The sequence below is a fragment of the Alosa pseudoharengus genome, unplaced genomic scaffold (genome assembly GCF_046254945.1).
Source record: "Alosa pseudoharengus isolate Yale_2024_CS ecotype anadromous, Long Island Sound unplaced genomic scaffold, YU_APseudo_1.1 YU_APseudo_1.1_scf_1, whole genome shotgun sequence".
Lineage (NCBI taxonomy): Eukaryota > Metazoa > Chordata > Actinopteri > Clupeiformes > Clupeidae > Alosa > Alosa pseudoharengus.
In genome coordinates, this window is record NW_027468564.1 from 215,977 (window position 1) to 232,049 (window position 16,073).

At 41.9% G+C, this 16,073-nt stretch overlaps 1 long non-coding RNA gene across 1 annotated transcript; it reads left to right on the forward strand.

The window, feature by feature from the left end:
* The first annotated feature begins 7,747 nt into the window (after positions 1 to 7,747).
* LOC143121608 (uncharacterized) lies at positions 7,748 to 11,645 on the forward strand. The gene is made up of 4 exons (XR_012986521.1): positions 7,748 to 8,080; positions 9,062 to 9,095; positions 10,467 to 10,532; positions 11,082 to 11,645. It is a non-coding gene; the product is annotated as an uncharacterized LOC143121608 (long non-coding RNA).
* Positions 11,646 to 16,073: the final 4,428 nt, after the last annotated feature.

The following is a 16,073-nucleotide window of genomic DNA, read 5'->3' on the forward strand; positions in this document are numbered from 1 at the left end:
ATTTCAATGCCCCAATAGAGGTCAAAGGTCACCAAATTATTTGTGCATCATCAGGATGAACCAGACGGTTCTATGGGCTGGCATTGACCTGCATTGCAGAATAATGCAGCAACTACAGGCCAAAATACATTTTTGCCAATTACAGAGCCCTCTAGAGGTCAAAGGTCACCAAATTTCTTGAGCGTCCCCCCTCATTGGGTCCTGAGTCCATGGACTAAGTTTGGTTTTGATACATGAAAGCGTTGCTGAGATATGAGCTCACATCCTGTTTGGCGGCTTCGCCGCAAATTTCGATTGGCTGTTACGCGCGAACGGTTTAAGGTCCGAAGACAAAAAGCAATGCATTAATGAGGCATGGTCTGTAGATGATATCTGTGAAGTTTGGTGTCGATCGGACAAAATTTGTGACCTCTGATACGTTTTAAGTGATTTTGATGAAATCCAAAATGGCGGAAAATCCGTCATGGCGGAAATTGACATCATAGGGTGCGTTGAACTCGGCTTGGTAGAAGGATTCCAACGATACCTCATTTTTGACAATTGGCCATACGGCTCAAAAGTTACGTACGTGAACGCACGTCCAACTTTGGCCTATTGGTGGCGCTAGAGTGCTTGAGGTGCCATCATGAAACTTGGTGACTTTAATCATGGGACTGTCCCTAATCATCAGGTATATAGCATTAAGCAGAAACAGCAAGTTCCATGCCAAACAACCCAAGATTGGCTAAGTTACAAGGTTATTTCCTGTTTGGCGGCTTCGCCACCAATTTCGATTGGCTGTTACGGGCGAATGCTTTTGTCAATCGTTCCATAAAATTAAACACTGATAAGGCCTGGTCTGAAGATGGTCTGTGCCAATTTTGGTGAAAATCAGATGAAATTTGTGACCTGTGAAAATTTTTTAGTGTTTTTGATTAAATCCAATATGGCGGCCGAATCAATTATGTTGACATCACAAGTTGGCCTGGGTCAGCCTGAGGACATCCAAAAGTACTACCACACACCACTAGTATGTTTTAATTCCAAACACATCAACAGCTACAGGCCAAAATGCATTTTCGCTAATTACAGCGCCCCCTAGAGGTCAAAGGTCACCAGATTTTTTGAGTGCCCTACGGAAGGGGTTATAAGTCCATGTAGTAAGTTTGGTTATGACAGATGAAAGGGTTGCTGAGATATGAGCTCACTTCCTGTTTGGCGGCTTCGCCGCATATTTCGTTTGGCTGTTACGGGAAAATGGTTTTAGTTCCGAAGATGAAAATCGATAACTTTTGTGCGGCTTGGTCTGAAGATGTTACGTGCTAAGTTTCGTGAAAATCGGACAAACTATGTGAGGCGTGAAACTTTTTAAAGGTTTTTGACAAAATCCAAAATGGCGGAAAATCCATCATGGCGGAAATTGACGTCATAGAGTGCGTTGAACTCGGCTTGGTCCAAGGATTCCAACGATACCACATTTTTGACAATCGGGCAAACGGGTCAAAAGTTATGTGCGTGAACGCACATCCAACTTTGGCCTGTTGGTGGCGCTAGAGGGTTCGACAGGGAGGCATGAAACTTGGTGAAATAAAATATTGGAGTGTCCCCAATCAGTGTGCCAAATTTCACAACTTTTTACCAGACGGTTCTATGGGCTGCCATAGACTCCCATGGCAGAGGAAAGATGTTAAATAATAATAATAAATATAGCTGCAAGCAGCAATGTGGGGGCCAAGCAGGCAGTTCAGCAGGCCAGATTTGCTATGCAACTCAATGCTGTGGCATCAGGCATATAGAATTAAGCAGTCACAGCAAGTTCCATTGAAAACAACCCAAGATTGGCTGAGTTACAAGGTCAAGTTTCACATCAAAACATAACTGATTTTGTGTGGCTGAACCAGGGCTGAGTGTCGCCGCCCCCTAAACCAGCCAACTCACCGCTGCAATCGCGCCTGCCCGTCCCACCCTGCCCCACCCATGCACGCAATCATTAGAATTAATTGAATGGAACTTGCTGTATCAGTTTCACATCAAAAATAAAAGATCGATTGAGATATGATCATGCTTGCTGTGATTTCAATGCCCCATAGAGGTCAAAGGTCACCAAATTATTTGTGCATCATCAGGATGAACCAGACGGTTCTATGGGCTGCCATTGACCTCCATTGCAGAATAATGCAGCAACTACAGGCCAAAATACATTTTTGCCATTTACAGAGCCCCCTAGAGGTCAAAGGTCACCAAATTTCTTGAGCGTCCCCCTCATTGGGTCCTGAGTCCATGGACTAAGTTTGGTTATGATAGATGAATGGGTTGCTGAGATATGAGCTCACTTCCTGTTTGGCGGCTTCGCCGCAAATTTCGATTGGCTGTTACAGGCGAACGCTTCTGTCAATTGTTCCAAAAAAAAATACACTGATAAGGAATGGTCTGAAGATGGTCTCTGCCAATTTTGGTGAGGATCAGCTGAAATTTGTGACATGCGAATATTTATTCATGTTTTTGATTAAATCCAATATGGCGGCCGAATCAATTACGATGACATCACAAGTTGGCTTGGGTCGGCCTAAGGACTTCCAACAGTATTACCAGACACCACTAGTGCGTTTTAATTCTAAGCACAACAGCAGCTACAGGCCAAAATGCATTTTCACTAATTACAGCGCCCCCTAGAGGTCAAAGGTCACCAGATTTCTTGAGTGCCCTACAGATGGGGACATAAGTCCATTTACTAAGTTTGGTTATGACAGATGAAAGGGTTGCTGAGATATGAGCTCACTTCCTGTTTGGCGGCTTCGCAGCATATTTCGTTTGGCTGTTACGGGAAAACGGTTTTAGTTCCGAAGATGAAAATCGATAACTTTTGTGCGGCTTGGTCTGAAGATGTTATGTGCAAAGTTTCGTGAAAATCGGACAAACTATGTGAGGCGTGAAACTTTTTAAAGGTTTTTGACAAAATCCAAAATGGCGGAAAATCCATCATGGCGGAAATTGACGTCATAGAGTGCGTTGAACTCGTCTTGGTCCAAGGATTCCAACGATACCACATTTTTGACAATCGGGCAAACGGGTCAAAAGTTACGTGCGTGAACGCACATCCAACTTTGGCCTGTTGGTGGCGCTAGAGGGTTCGACAGGGAGGCATGAAACTTGGTGAAATAAAATATTGGAGTGTCCCCAATCAGTGTGCCAAATTTCACAACTTTTTACCAGACGGTTCTATGGGCTGCCATAGACTCCAATGGCAGAGGAAAGATGTTAAATAATAATAATAATAATAGTAAGAATTCATAGAAACACTAAGGGTTGCCCTGCAGCTTCGCTGCTTGGCCCCCAAATATAGCTGCAAGCAGCAATGTGGGGGCCAAGCAGGCAGTTCAGCAGTCCAGCAGTCCAGATTTGGCATGAAACTCAATGCCGTGGCATCAGGCATATAGCAGTAAGCAGACACAGCAAGTTCCATGCAAAACAACCCAAGATTGGCTGAGTTACAAGGTCAAGTTTCACATCAAAACATAACTGATTTTGTGGGGCTGAACCAGGGCTGAGTGTCGCCGCCCCCTCCCCCAGCCAGCCCACCGCCGCAACTGCGCCTGCCCGTCCCACCCTGCCCCACTCTTGCACGCACGCTTTAGAATTAACTGGATGGAACTCGCTGTCATCAGTTTCACATCAAAAATAAAAGATCGATTGAGATATTATCATGCTTGCTGTGATTTCAATGCCCCCATAGAGGTCAAAGGTCACCAAATTATTTGTGCATCACCAGGATGAACCAGACGGTTCTATGGGCTGGCATTGACCTGCATTGAAGAATAATGCAGCAACTACAGGCCAAAATACATTTTTGCCAATTACAGAGCCCTCTAGAGGTCAAAGGTCACCAAATTTCTTGAGCGTCCCCCCTCATTGGGTCCTGAGTCCATGGACTAAGTTTGGTTATGATAGATGAATGGGTTGCTGAGATATGAGCTCACATCCTGTTTGGCGGCTTCGCCGCAAATTTCGATTGGCTGTTACGCGCGAACGGTTTTAGGTCCGAAGACAAAAAGCAATGCATTAATGAGGCATGGTCTGTAGATGATATCTGTGAAGTTTGGTGTCGATCGGACAAAATTTGTGACCTCTGATACGTTTTAAGTGATTTTGATGAAATCCAAAATGGAGGAAAATCCGTCATGGCGGAAATTGACGTCATAGGGTGCGTTGAACTCGGCTTGGTAGAAGGATTCCAACGATACCTCATTTTGGACAATTGGCCATACGGCTCAAAAGTTACGTACGTGAACGCACGTCCAACTTTGGCCTATTGGTGGCGCTAGAGTGCTTGAGGTGCCATCATGAAACTAGGTGACTTTAATCATGGGACTGTCCCTAATCATCAGGTATATAGCATTAAGCAGAAACAGCAAGTTCCATGCCAAACAACCCAAGATTGGCTAAGTTACAAGGTTATTTCCTGTTTGGCGGCTTCGCCACCAATTTCGATTGGCTGTTACGGGCGAATGCTTTTGTCAATCGTTCCATAAAATTAAACACTGATAAGGCCTGGTCTGAAGATGGTCTGTGCCAATTTTGGTGAAAATCAGATGAAATTTGTGACCTGTGAACATTTTTTAGTGTTTTTGATTAAATCCAATATGGCGGCCGAATCAATTATGTTGACATCACAAGTTGGCCTGGGTCAGCCTGAGGACATCCAAAAGTACTACCACACACCACTAGTATGTTTTAATTCCAAACACATCAACAGCTACAGGCCAAAATGCATTTTCGCTAATTACAGCGCCCCCTAGAGGTCAAAGGTCACCAGATTTTTTGAGTGCCCTACTGAAGGGGTTATAAGTCCATGTAGTAAGTTTGGTTATGACAGATGAAAGGTTTGCTGAGATATGAGCTCACTTCCTGTTTGGCGGCTTCGCCGCATATTTCGTTTGGCTGTTACGGGAAAACGGTTTTAGTTCCGAAGATGAAAATCGATAACTTTTGTGCGGCTTGGTCTGAAGATGTTACGTGCTAAGTTTCGTGAAAATCGGACAAACTATGTGAGGCGTGAAACTTTTTAAAGGTTTTTGACAAAATCCAAAATGGCGGAAAATCCATCATGGCGGAAATTGACGTCATAGAGTGCGTTGAACTCGGCTTGGTCCAAGGATTCCAACGATACCACATTTTTGACAATCGGGCAAACGGGTCAAAAGTTACGTGCGTCAACGCACATCCAACTTTGGCCTGTTGGTGGCGCTAGAGGGTTCCACAGGGAGGCATGAAACTTGGTGAAATAAAATATTGGAGTGTCCCCAATCAGTGTGCCAAATTTCACAACTTTTTACCAGACGGTTCTATGGGCTGCCATAGACTCCCATGGCAGAGGAAAGATGTTAAATAATAATAATAATAGTAAGAATTCATAGAAACACTAAGGGTTGCCCTGCAGCTTCGCTGCTTGGCCCCCAAATATAGCTGCAAGCAGCAATGAGGGGGCCAAGCAGATTAGGCCGGAGAAGCCACGGCGACAAGATAGAACTCAGCAGACACCCGTGATCAACACTTTCAACAAGTGTCAGATCAAAACATAGCTGATTTTGTAGGGCTGAAACAGGGCTGAGTATTGCAACGCCTCCGCCAGCAAGCCCCCCACCTAATCACCCCAGCCCGTCCTGCCCCGCCCCGCCCTTGCAAACACGCACGCATTAGAATGAACTGGATGGAACATGTTGTCATCAGTTTCACATCAAAAAATAAAAGATCAATAAAACACATCAGCAACTACAGATCAAAATGCAATATTGCTAATTGCAGCACCCCCTACAGGTCAAAGGTCACAAAAGTTTTTGAGCGTCCTCCTAATGGGGTCATGAATCCATGTAGTAAGTTTGGTTATGATACATGCAAGGGTTGCTGAGATATGAGCTCACTTCCTGTTTGGCGGCTTCGCCGCAAATTTCGATTGGCTGTTACAGCCGAATGCTTCTGCCAATTGTTCCAGAAAGCAATGCACTGATAAGGCATGGTCTGAAGATGGTCTCTGCCAATTTTGGTGAGGATCTGCTGAAATTTGTGACCTGCGAAAACTTGTACGTGTTTTTGATTAAATCCAATATGGCGGCCGAATCAATTACGATGACATCACAAGTTGGCTTGGGTCGGCCTAAGGACCTCCAACAGTATTACCAGACACCACTAGTGCGTTTTAATTCTAAACACAACAGCAGTTACAGGCCAAAAGGCATGTTTCTAAATTACAGCGCCCCCTAGAGGTCAAAGGTCACCAGATTTCTTGAGCGTCCCCCTGATTGGGTCCTGAGTCCATGTACAAAGTTTGGTTATGATAGATCAATGGGTTGCTGAGATATGAGCTCACTTCCTGTTTGGCGGCTTCGCCGCAAATTTTGATTGGCTGTTACGGGCGAACGGTTTAAGTTCCGAAGACAAAACACCACAACTTTTGTGAGGCTTGGTCTGAAGATCATGTGTGTCAAGTTTGGTGACGATCGGACAAAATTTGTGACCTGTGAAAAATTAGTTTCACTTTCACTAAAATCCAAAATGGCGGAAAATCCATCATGGCGGAAAATGACGTCATAGGGTGCGTTGAACTCGGACTGGTCCAAGGATTCCAATGGTACCTCATTTTTCAAAATCGGGCCAACGGGTCAGAAGTTACGTGCATGAACGCATGTCCAACTTTGGCCTGTTGGTGGCGCTAGAGCGCTCGGGGTGCGGACTCGAAACTTGGTGAAATTAATCCTGGGACTCAGCCTAATTAGTGTGCCAAATTTCACAACTTTTCACGAGACGGTTCTATGGGCTGCCATAGACTTCAATGGCAGAGGAAAGATGTGTAATAATAATAATAGGAAAAGCTAGAAACACAATGGGTGCCTTCGCAGCTTCGCTGCTTGGCCCCCAATAATAGTAAGAATTCATAGAAACACTAAGGGTTGCCCTGCAGCTTCGCTGCTTGGCCCCCAAATATAGCTGCAAGCAGCAATGAGGGGGCCAAGCAGAGTGTTTAGCAGGCCAGATTTGCCACGAAACTGAACGCAGTTGCATCAGGCATATAGCATTAAGCAGTCACAGTGAGTTCCATGGCAAACAACCCAAGATTGGCTGAGTTACAAGGTCAAGTTTCACATCAAAACATAGCTGATTTTGTGGGGCTGAACCAGGGCTGAGTGTCGCCGCCCCCTCCCTCAGCCAGCCCACCGTCGCAATCGCCCCTGCCCGTCCCACTCCGACCCACCCTTGCACGCACGCATTAGAATGAACTGGAAGTAACTTGCTGTCATCAGTTTCACATCAAAAAATAAAAGATCGACTTAGATATGATCACACTTGCTGTGATTTAAACACAGAGGTCAACACACATCAACACAGACAACACACACATGTGGTGAACACACATCCAAATTTGGCCTGTTGGTGGTGCTAGAGCCGTTGAGGCTGGATCCGAGCCCCAGTGTTCAATATGGCGTTGACTACGAATTGGCCAGATTTATTAGCCTAGTCTCCGCCATTCATTTGTATGGAGGGCGGGACTGAATCACTCTCTCCAGTTATATATAATACCCCCATGTGTGAAACAACATAAGCTTCAATCAGGTGTTTTTTCAGATATATGTTGGGTGCATACATCAGATATGTTTTCAGATATATGTTGGGTGCAATAATGGTGTGACTGTTACCAAATGTTGAAGCCTATGTAATGTCAATAAAGTACAAATATTTTTGTCTGACTTTATCCTTTATTCACATTTCTTTTTTTTAATCATGCAAATTAGGCCTACCACATTTTATGCAGATATTGCCTGATTTGCTGAGTCTGGATATGAGATTTCAGAAAACTTGCAATACAACAATGATGTTTTTTATGATAGTAAATAAGTTTCATGGTAGTTAAGTTTCATGGTGATATTTGTTTTTTAACCTATCACCTGTAATCTCTAACCTTTCCATCAAATGTATTTTGTGTTCTGTGTGGAAATATTTTGATATCGAGAATGGCAAATGAAGTAGGGACTTTTATTGTGACGAGTATCATCCAATAACTCGTCTGTGACATCTACCATCTTTCTTTTAGCTGACTACAACTGTCGAGGTAAGACGCAATGTTAACGTCTCCAGAAAATGAATTGATATGTCTGTATATTTGGTTTTGAGCTACTTATAACAGAATAGGCACACACAAATATGAAAATATGTCTAGCTGAGGTGCATCTGGAGAGCCACCTTTGTTAGCTAAATGTGTTAGCAGCTAACGTTTTAGTGTCACACTATGAACGACTAACGTTAAAGTTAGGCAGACAGGAAAGGTAGCGATTGTGTAAAAATGAATTAGTAATTTTAATAGCCTAACGTTACATAAAACATATTATCCGATGGAAGCAGGCAATGTGTTGAGAACTGGCCGTTATCTCATGAAATACGTTGTATCGTCGAATTAAGTTTACATCATGCTGGCATGATGCTTCACGCCATGATGCAGGCTAACGTTGTTAGGCACGTTTGATTGTGAGCAATTAACTTTGTGGTAACGTTAACGTTAACTGAACTCATTTTGAATAACTGTGTTGGAAAACGTTTTTCGGTAACGTTACTATAACCTTGGTTGAGTTTTGGAGTCATGTCTGATCTTGAAAGCCGTTTGGAATGCAAGTTAACCTTAATGTTAGCAGAGCCCGTTTAGACATTCTCTGCTAAATCAGAGACAGACTTCTAGCAGGTATAGCTGAAGGGAGAACATAGCAAACCCGTACGAGTTGATTAAGCAAATGTATGGTTCCGTTTCATGTACACCGTGTGTAAAGGCAGGTAACTATGTACAATTCTTAACAAATGAAGTAATTTAATTGATCTTAAACAGAGGATGTGAAGTTAGCCTAGGTTAAATTGGTCTTGTTTGGGTGGAATGTGACCGAGGCTGCTAAAATCATAGCTATGAATACGTAGGTTATGGCTAAAATACTCTTTTACAATTACAAGCAAAATCACTCGTTTGTAAGCTCAAAGTACATATCTATGTAATTTTAAATGCTAAGTTTGTATCTTTCATAAACTGTATATGTTAAATGTTTTCCAGATTTTGGATTCCTTTTTGAGCAAGTTAATTGAAGGTAAGTGTTAAATGTTTCAGGGCTTTTATGTACAACTTCTAGGGAAATTTTGAAACTTTTATGCTGCATTGCCTGCAAAATGTAGTGCTAGTAAGAAATATGCCATATGTTTATCTGGAATAATTACAGCTGTGCTCGACCTTGTGTATGGCATTGAAATGCCTTACAGTTCTGGACAGAAAAACTAGTATATTACGCTGATATGCGCTGATTCAGAGTAATTTCTTTGGCCTCAGAGTAGAAAGTCATGAGAATCACTGCAGGGACTCCTGCAGTAGTTTTCAGTGGTGATGTGTGGTATTATTTGGGTTATGGATGAATGTGGTATGGCATGCATATGAAAGCAAGGAAGGAGGATGTAAGAGTTGTAGAGAGAAACATTACTGCTGTATTGTAAGTTAATCCTAACATTTGGTTAATAGTCTGATTTGTATACTTGTTGCTGGGCTTCGGACAGAGATGCTCACGTAGTTGCTCATCCTGAGCTTGGATTAGTTTTATTCCTGTCTCGTATGCTTTGTACTTTAGGTCAAGAATGTGTATGCCTAACTAGGGTGTAGCTGTAAATGTGTGCAATAGGTTCTATTTCATGGTACTTGTGTGTAGGCCTAGTGGTATATAACAATCCTCCAGATGTCAATTTGTTTAGCAGATTAATAATAGCTATAAAGCTACATATCACCCCTTTTGATAAATGCAGTGTGGCCTACCCTAGCAGGAAGTGCAAAACGAAAGTAACATTTGCCTACTGCCCCCATCAAGGCAAATATTTCAAAAAATATATAAATATCCTTGATAAGACTATGTTGGTTTTTGTGGAAGAGAAAATTGGCGTTAGTCCTGGTTTTAGTAGTAGTAGTGGGCAGTATGCAGTCAGATAGGTCAACATAGGCATATTTGGATTTGCTACGGATGGATTCACAAATAAATAAATTAAATTTGGCAAGATACTTGATATACATGCTAAATGCAAATGGGCTACACCAATGCATTATATTTTACATTAACAAAATGCAGAAAAATAGAACGGATTGAAAATAAAGTAGGCAGGTATGTCAGTCATTTTTATCCTTCCCAATTGGTGTACTGGCATGTTTAACTGTTAGCTGCAGTGCAATGTTACATTATGTGTAAGTTAAGTACAGAACCGACTGTGCAACCAGATTTTTTTCTGTGCTCTTAAATCTTTTAACTTGGGCGCATAAGTGCTCCTGGATTTATTTTTTTTTTAAATGTAGAGCCCTGTCTTAAGTTCAGAAGTTAAAGAGTCTTTATGATGTAAATATGTACATTGTTATTGCCTGTTTATCAGAACTGATGAAAGTATTAGTGCTAACTGTATGAGATTTCTGTTTTCTGTGTGTTTTGCAGATGCCGCGTCCAAGCAAGCGGTCCAGGGCGGCCAAGAAGAGAGAGGCTGAATTGAGGTCCACTGAGGTCAGGCTGTTGAGCTTTACTATATGTCCTGATGTATTATGATTGTGTGTTTAATAGGAAACATGTAATGTTGGACACATTTGATGTTTCTCCAAATTCTTATTTACAGTAGTTTTTATGTTTGCTTGAAATATGCTGCTCACATGTTGAATGTATTTGATTTTAATGAAGATGTGCTGCATGTCTAATTTAAAGGAGAAATCCAGCGAGTTCTTACATAGATCTACGTTTCTGAAGGTTACCAAGTATTGTCGGTACAAAAAATGAAAGTTTGTTTTTACCGGTAGCTGCTGGTTGTAGCAACTCGAGCTAGGAAAAACTGTTTTGATTTTGTTTCATACCAACAGTACTCAGTGACCTTGAGAAACGGAGACCTATGTGAAAACTCGCCATATTTCCTTTTGAGAAGTTTGAGAATATTTATGATCTAAATATATTTACATTACTGTTCTGAAAGTATGTGTATATTAGTTGCTTTAATGATGGAATTATTAAAGAAGTATGGTATGTTAGACTTGGTAACTTTATGATGGGTTTTCTGTGTTACAGGTGCCGAGCAAGAGGTCCCCGGTGGCGCAGGTTGACTTGGTCTCCTGTGACGAGGTTGGGCGTCCTCGTAAAAAAGCCCACACACAGTCTTCGGACGCTATACAGTCTTCGGACTGCCAGTTACAATGCCAGTTACAATGCCAGTTACAATGCCAGTTACAGTCTTCGGACGCAATACAAGCAAACTCTACCAACTCTCAAACAAACTCTACCAACTCTCTGAATATGTGCCATGACTCTGTTGTAAAGTCATTGTCAAGTAATGTGAAAGAAAATAATGCTACTGATTGTTGTTCTTTGAATGAATCTGTTGACTTCCCAGAGAGATCTGTGCTGATGGGGTCTTTTCATCAAGGTCATTTACGGTTTGGAAATGTGCGCAACAAGCAGTGTGGTGCCATCAGCTTGACTGCTGTTTTGAAGTCCAAGATGAAGAACGTGTGGAGCTGGGAAACTGGAGATCTTGATGATGTTTTGATTAAGGGAACTGTTCTTTACAGGTCAATGAGTGCACAGGGTAAAATAAGAGACCAAGGAAGGGGTTACATTGCTGTGTCTGAATTGCCTAGACGATATGAAGTGTGGAATTGTCATTTCTCAATAAACTTTGCTGATTCTTACACTGGATTTATTCAGGTTGATGACTATGACAATGCTTTACGTGATGTTGCCATGCCTTTTGATGTAGCACTGCAGCGGGCGCTGTTTAGCAATGATGCTTGTTTGTTAACCATTTGTGCTAACACATGTACTGTAGTGAATGCAGGAGCAAGGTTTGCGTTTGTTGATTCACACGCTAACAGATACGTCAACCAGAAAGGTGAGAGGACAAGTTGTGTTGCATACTTCAGCTCTATACACTCCCTGGTCACATTTGTTTACGACTTTGCAAGATCTTTTGGCGTAAGTACACCAAGGTTTGAGGTAACTGGAGTCACAGTAATAACTGATGCCAATGCCCAGATGGACGATTCATCCAGCTGTTCAACGAGCTCTGCAAGTTGCCGTCCACTATACAGCGATGTGGTGAAGCCTAAAGTGTGTGAACGAGTTGTAAGTGGGTCGTCTACAGTTGCAGCTAATTTCACAAGTGGCACAGAATGTTCACAGACCATACCAGACACAAATGGTTCTAATGTAAACAGTAGACCACTCTACAGTGACGTTTTGAGACGAGCTCCCAGTAAGGGTGTTAAGCGAAACGAAATTGCAACAGACGATGTCATTCTTATTGATGCAGGAACGGACGAACAGTCTTTTCAACCTTTAAAGTGTAATTTACAGGCAACTGATGTCATTATAAGTGATGTAAGAGTTCCCAAACATGCTTTTAAACCTTTAACTTGTCAGGACCAGGATGCACTGTGCACATGTTTAGAGCTTCAAAATGGAAATGTTGATGTAGGCCTAATGGCAACAACCGATATTGATGACATGGGATGTCCCTGTAAGATAAAAAGTATAAAACCTGATGGGAATTGCTTTTACCGTAGCCTAGCCTTTAGCATTTGCCACAATGAAGACAAGCATTTGAAAATAAGACGGGCTGTCGTGCAACACCTTCAGAGAAACGGAACCAAATTTGAAACATATCTGAGGGATGAATACACATCTGTGCAGGATTATGTCACTAAATCAAGGATCTATTACTGTGGTTCATGGGCAAAAGAAATTGACATTTTTGCTGCTGCTGACTTGTTGCAAACAACTATCTTTACTTTCAATGATGGAAGATGGAATATGCACAGGCCTACAGACTCACAGACATGTAGAGAGAATTGCATTTATTTAAATCACACGGGCAGTCATTATGAAGTTGTAACATGTGTTCAACACAAAGATACAAGACGTTGCACAGGAACATGCCAGCCTGTAAAGATTGATGACAAGTTGAGGTCAACACGAAAAAGAAAGTTGAACAATGAATCAGAAAATGTGAAAGCAAAGAAGGAGCGCCGTCGATACGACGACAGTGATTACAGAGAGAGAAAGCTTGCGTATTCTCGAAATAAATATATTTCTGACTCTGAATATAAGAAATTGAAGTGTGACTACTCTAAAATGAGATATAGGAAAATCGCTTCCTTTCAAGCAATGGTACGAAAGTATTCTAGTGTCAAATATAAGACAAACAAGACCTTTCAAAGGTATGTGCGTGATTTCTCCAAAGCCAAATATAAGACAAACAAGACATTCCAAAATCTTGTTCGTGACTACAGTCATACAAAATACAAGAAAAACATTGGATTCCAGAACAAAATTAAAGAGCATAATAAGACGAGGTATCAAGAAAATGAAAACTTCCGTGTAAATAAAATCATAAAAGTTTGTGAGAATTATTCAACATGGCAGAAGAAACAGGGAGACATTGATTTGGCTATTGATCATTTTCGTCAGGAGGTCAGCCGTGGTCCTGAATATGTATGCTCAGTATGTCACCGTTTACTTTTCAGTAAGCAGGTAGTTGAGTGTAAAAGACATCGCTATGAATGCAAAGGAGCAGAAGTGGCTGCATTGGCTAATAGATGCATAACATTGCAATATTTACATGTGTGTGATGTTGAATGTGAGCAGAAATGTAATTTGTCTGATAGTCCACCAAGCAAATTATGGATTTGCCATACATGTCATCGTAAAATACTTGGAGGAAAACTTCCCGAAGAGAGTGTTACCAACAACATGCATTTGGATGATATTCCATCAGAACTTAAATGTCTTAACTCTTTGGAACAACATCTCATTGCACGTCACATTCCCTTCATGAAGCTGTTGTGTTTGCCTCGAGGCCGCCAGAGAGCTTGTCATGGTCCTTGTGTCTCTGTTCCTGTTAATAACTCAAATGTGACAAATATACTCCCAAGAAATGAATGTGATGACAAGATGATAAGAGTGAAACTGAAACGCAAGTTGACATATAAAGGTCATTACGAGTACATGTATGTCCACACTGATCGTGTCAGAAATGCACTGAGGTATTTGATGGCAAACAATAAATGGTACGGTGATGTGACTATGAATGACGAATGGGTAAATTCTCTGAATGGCACTGACCAACATGAGGAAAGTACCAAACAGGAAACACCTGATAACAGTGATGATGAAAATGTTCCCGAAGAGCAAGCAGAGGAAGATGTGACTTATATCAAAGACCAGAATGGGCTTTTGTCAGATACATCATTACAACCTGTCGATCTGGGTTCAGAGATCATTGATCAGAATTTTCAGGATATACTTAATGTGGCACCAGGTGAAGGTAACAGTCCAGTGAGGTTGCTGTCCGATAAAACCAACGAGGCAAAATGTTTCCCTGTTTTGTATCCATCTGGTGGACCTACATTCCATGATGAAAGAGAGTCCAAAATAACTCTGTCACGTTACCTGAATACACGCATTCTGAATGCAGATGGGCGTTTTGCACAGAACACTGACTTCATTTTTTACGCACAATACATATCAGAGGTGCATCAAGTTGTATCTGGTGTATCAGTGGCATTACGCAAAGGTGGCGGCAACTCCTCTCTGAAAGACGCATCACCAGACATTTTGTTGAACTCAGACTCATTGAGTAAAATATTGCGCAATGACGAAGGATACAAGTTCTTACGAGGTATTCGTGGCACACCTCCATACTGGATGTCAGTTCAGAAAGATTTATTTGCCATGATAAGACAACTCTCCATACCCACATTCTTTGCATCTTTTAGCTCTGCAGATTTGAGATGGCCTGAAATGCTGAGCTCTATTCTAAGAATAGAAGGTAAACAAACGTCTGTTGACGATCTTGACTGGTCTGACAAATGTGGACTCATACGTCGAAACCCTGTCACAGCAGCAAGAATGTTTGATCACCGATGGCATTGCTTTCTCCGTGATGTAATCATGTCGCCAGCAGAACCCATAGGGAAAATAAAGGACTACTTTTATCGTGTTGAATTTCAACAGCGTGGTTCTCCTCATGTCCACTGTCTTTTTTGGATTGAAAATGCTCCCAAGATTGATAGAGAGAGTGATGATGAAGTGGCACATTTCATAGATACGTACATCACCTGTGAGATTCCACCAGAAACTGATGCAGAGCTTAACGAGGTTGTGAGCAGCGTACAGAGGCACAGCACAAGACACTCTAAAACTTGCCGCAAGAAAAACACAGTGTGCAGGTTTAATTTCCCACGGCCACCATCAAGCCGTACTTTTATCACAAGAGGTGGGAACTGTGAGGATTTGAATGGCAATGCTGATGACAATACAGGTGCTAGTGCCATCATGAAGAATGTGAAAACTGCGTTGACCATGCCTGACATGAATTTTGACACAACTGATGCATTTTTTGAGTCTCTTGGGATAGATCAAGGTTTGTTTGAAAAGGCGTACAATATATGTTCCAAAAAGAAAAGCATTGTCCTGAAACGAAATCCTGGAGACATTTGGGTGAACCAGTACAACAAAGACTTACTCCGTGCTTGGCAAGGCAATATGGATATCCAGTATGTCACAGATGCCTTTTCTGTTGTGGTTTACATACTGTCGTACATTACAAAAGCAGAACAAGAAATGGGTTTGCTCTTACAACGTGCCCAAGATGAGTCAATGAATGGCAACCTTGATGCAAAAGCAGCATTCAAACAGCTTGGAAGTGTATACCTACACAACAGAGAAGTTTCTGCCCAAGAGGCAGTGTATCGATTAACACACATGCACTTGAAAGAATGCTCCCGTGACGTACAGTTCATTCCCGTTGGTGATAATCCTGTTAGGATGAGTTTACCATTGCACGTCCTCCAAACTAAAGCCCAATTCCAAGACTGTAATTACGAATGCAGCATTTGGATGACCAATGTGATTGAGAGGTATAAGAGCAGACCCCAGAATGCACAATTTGAGGATTTATGCCTGGCCAGTTTTTGTTCTGAATACAGAGTTCTATCAAAGTCACAGGTTCCGACTGAAAGAGATTCACATAACATAATACAGCTCAACAACAACTGTGGCTTT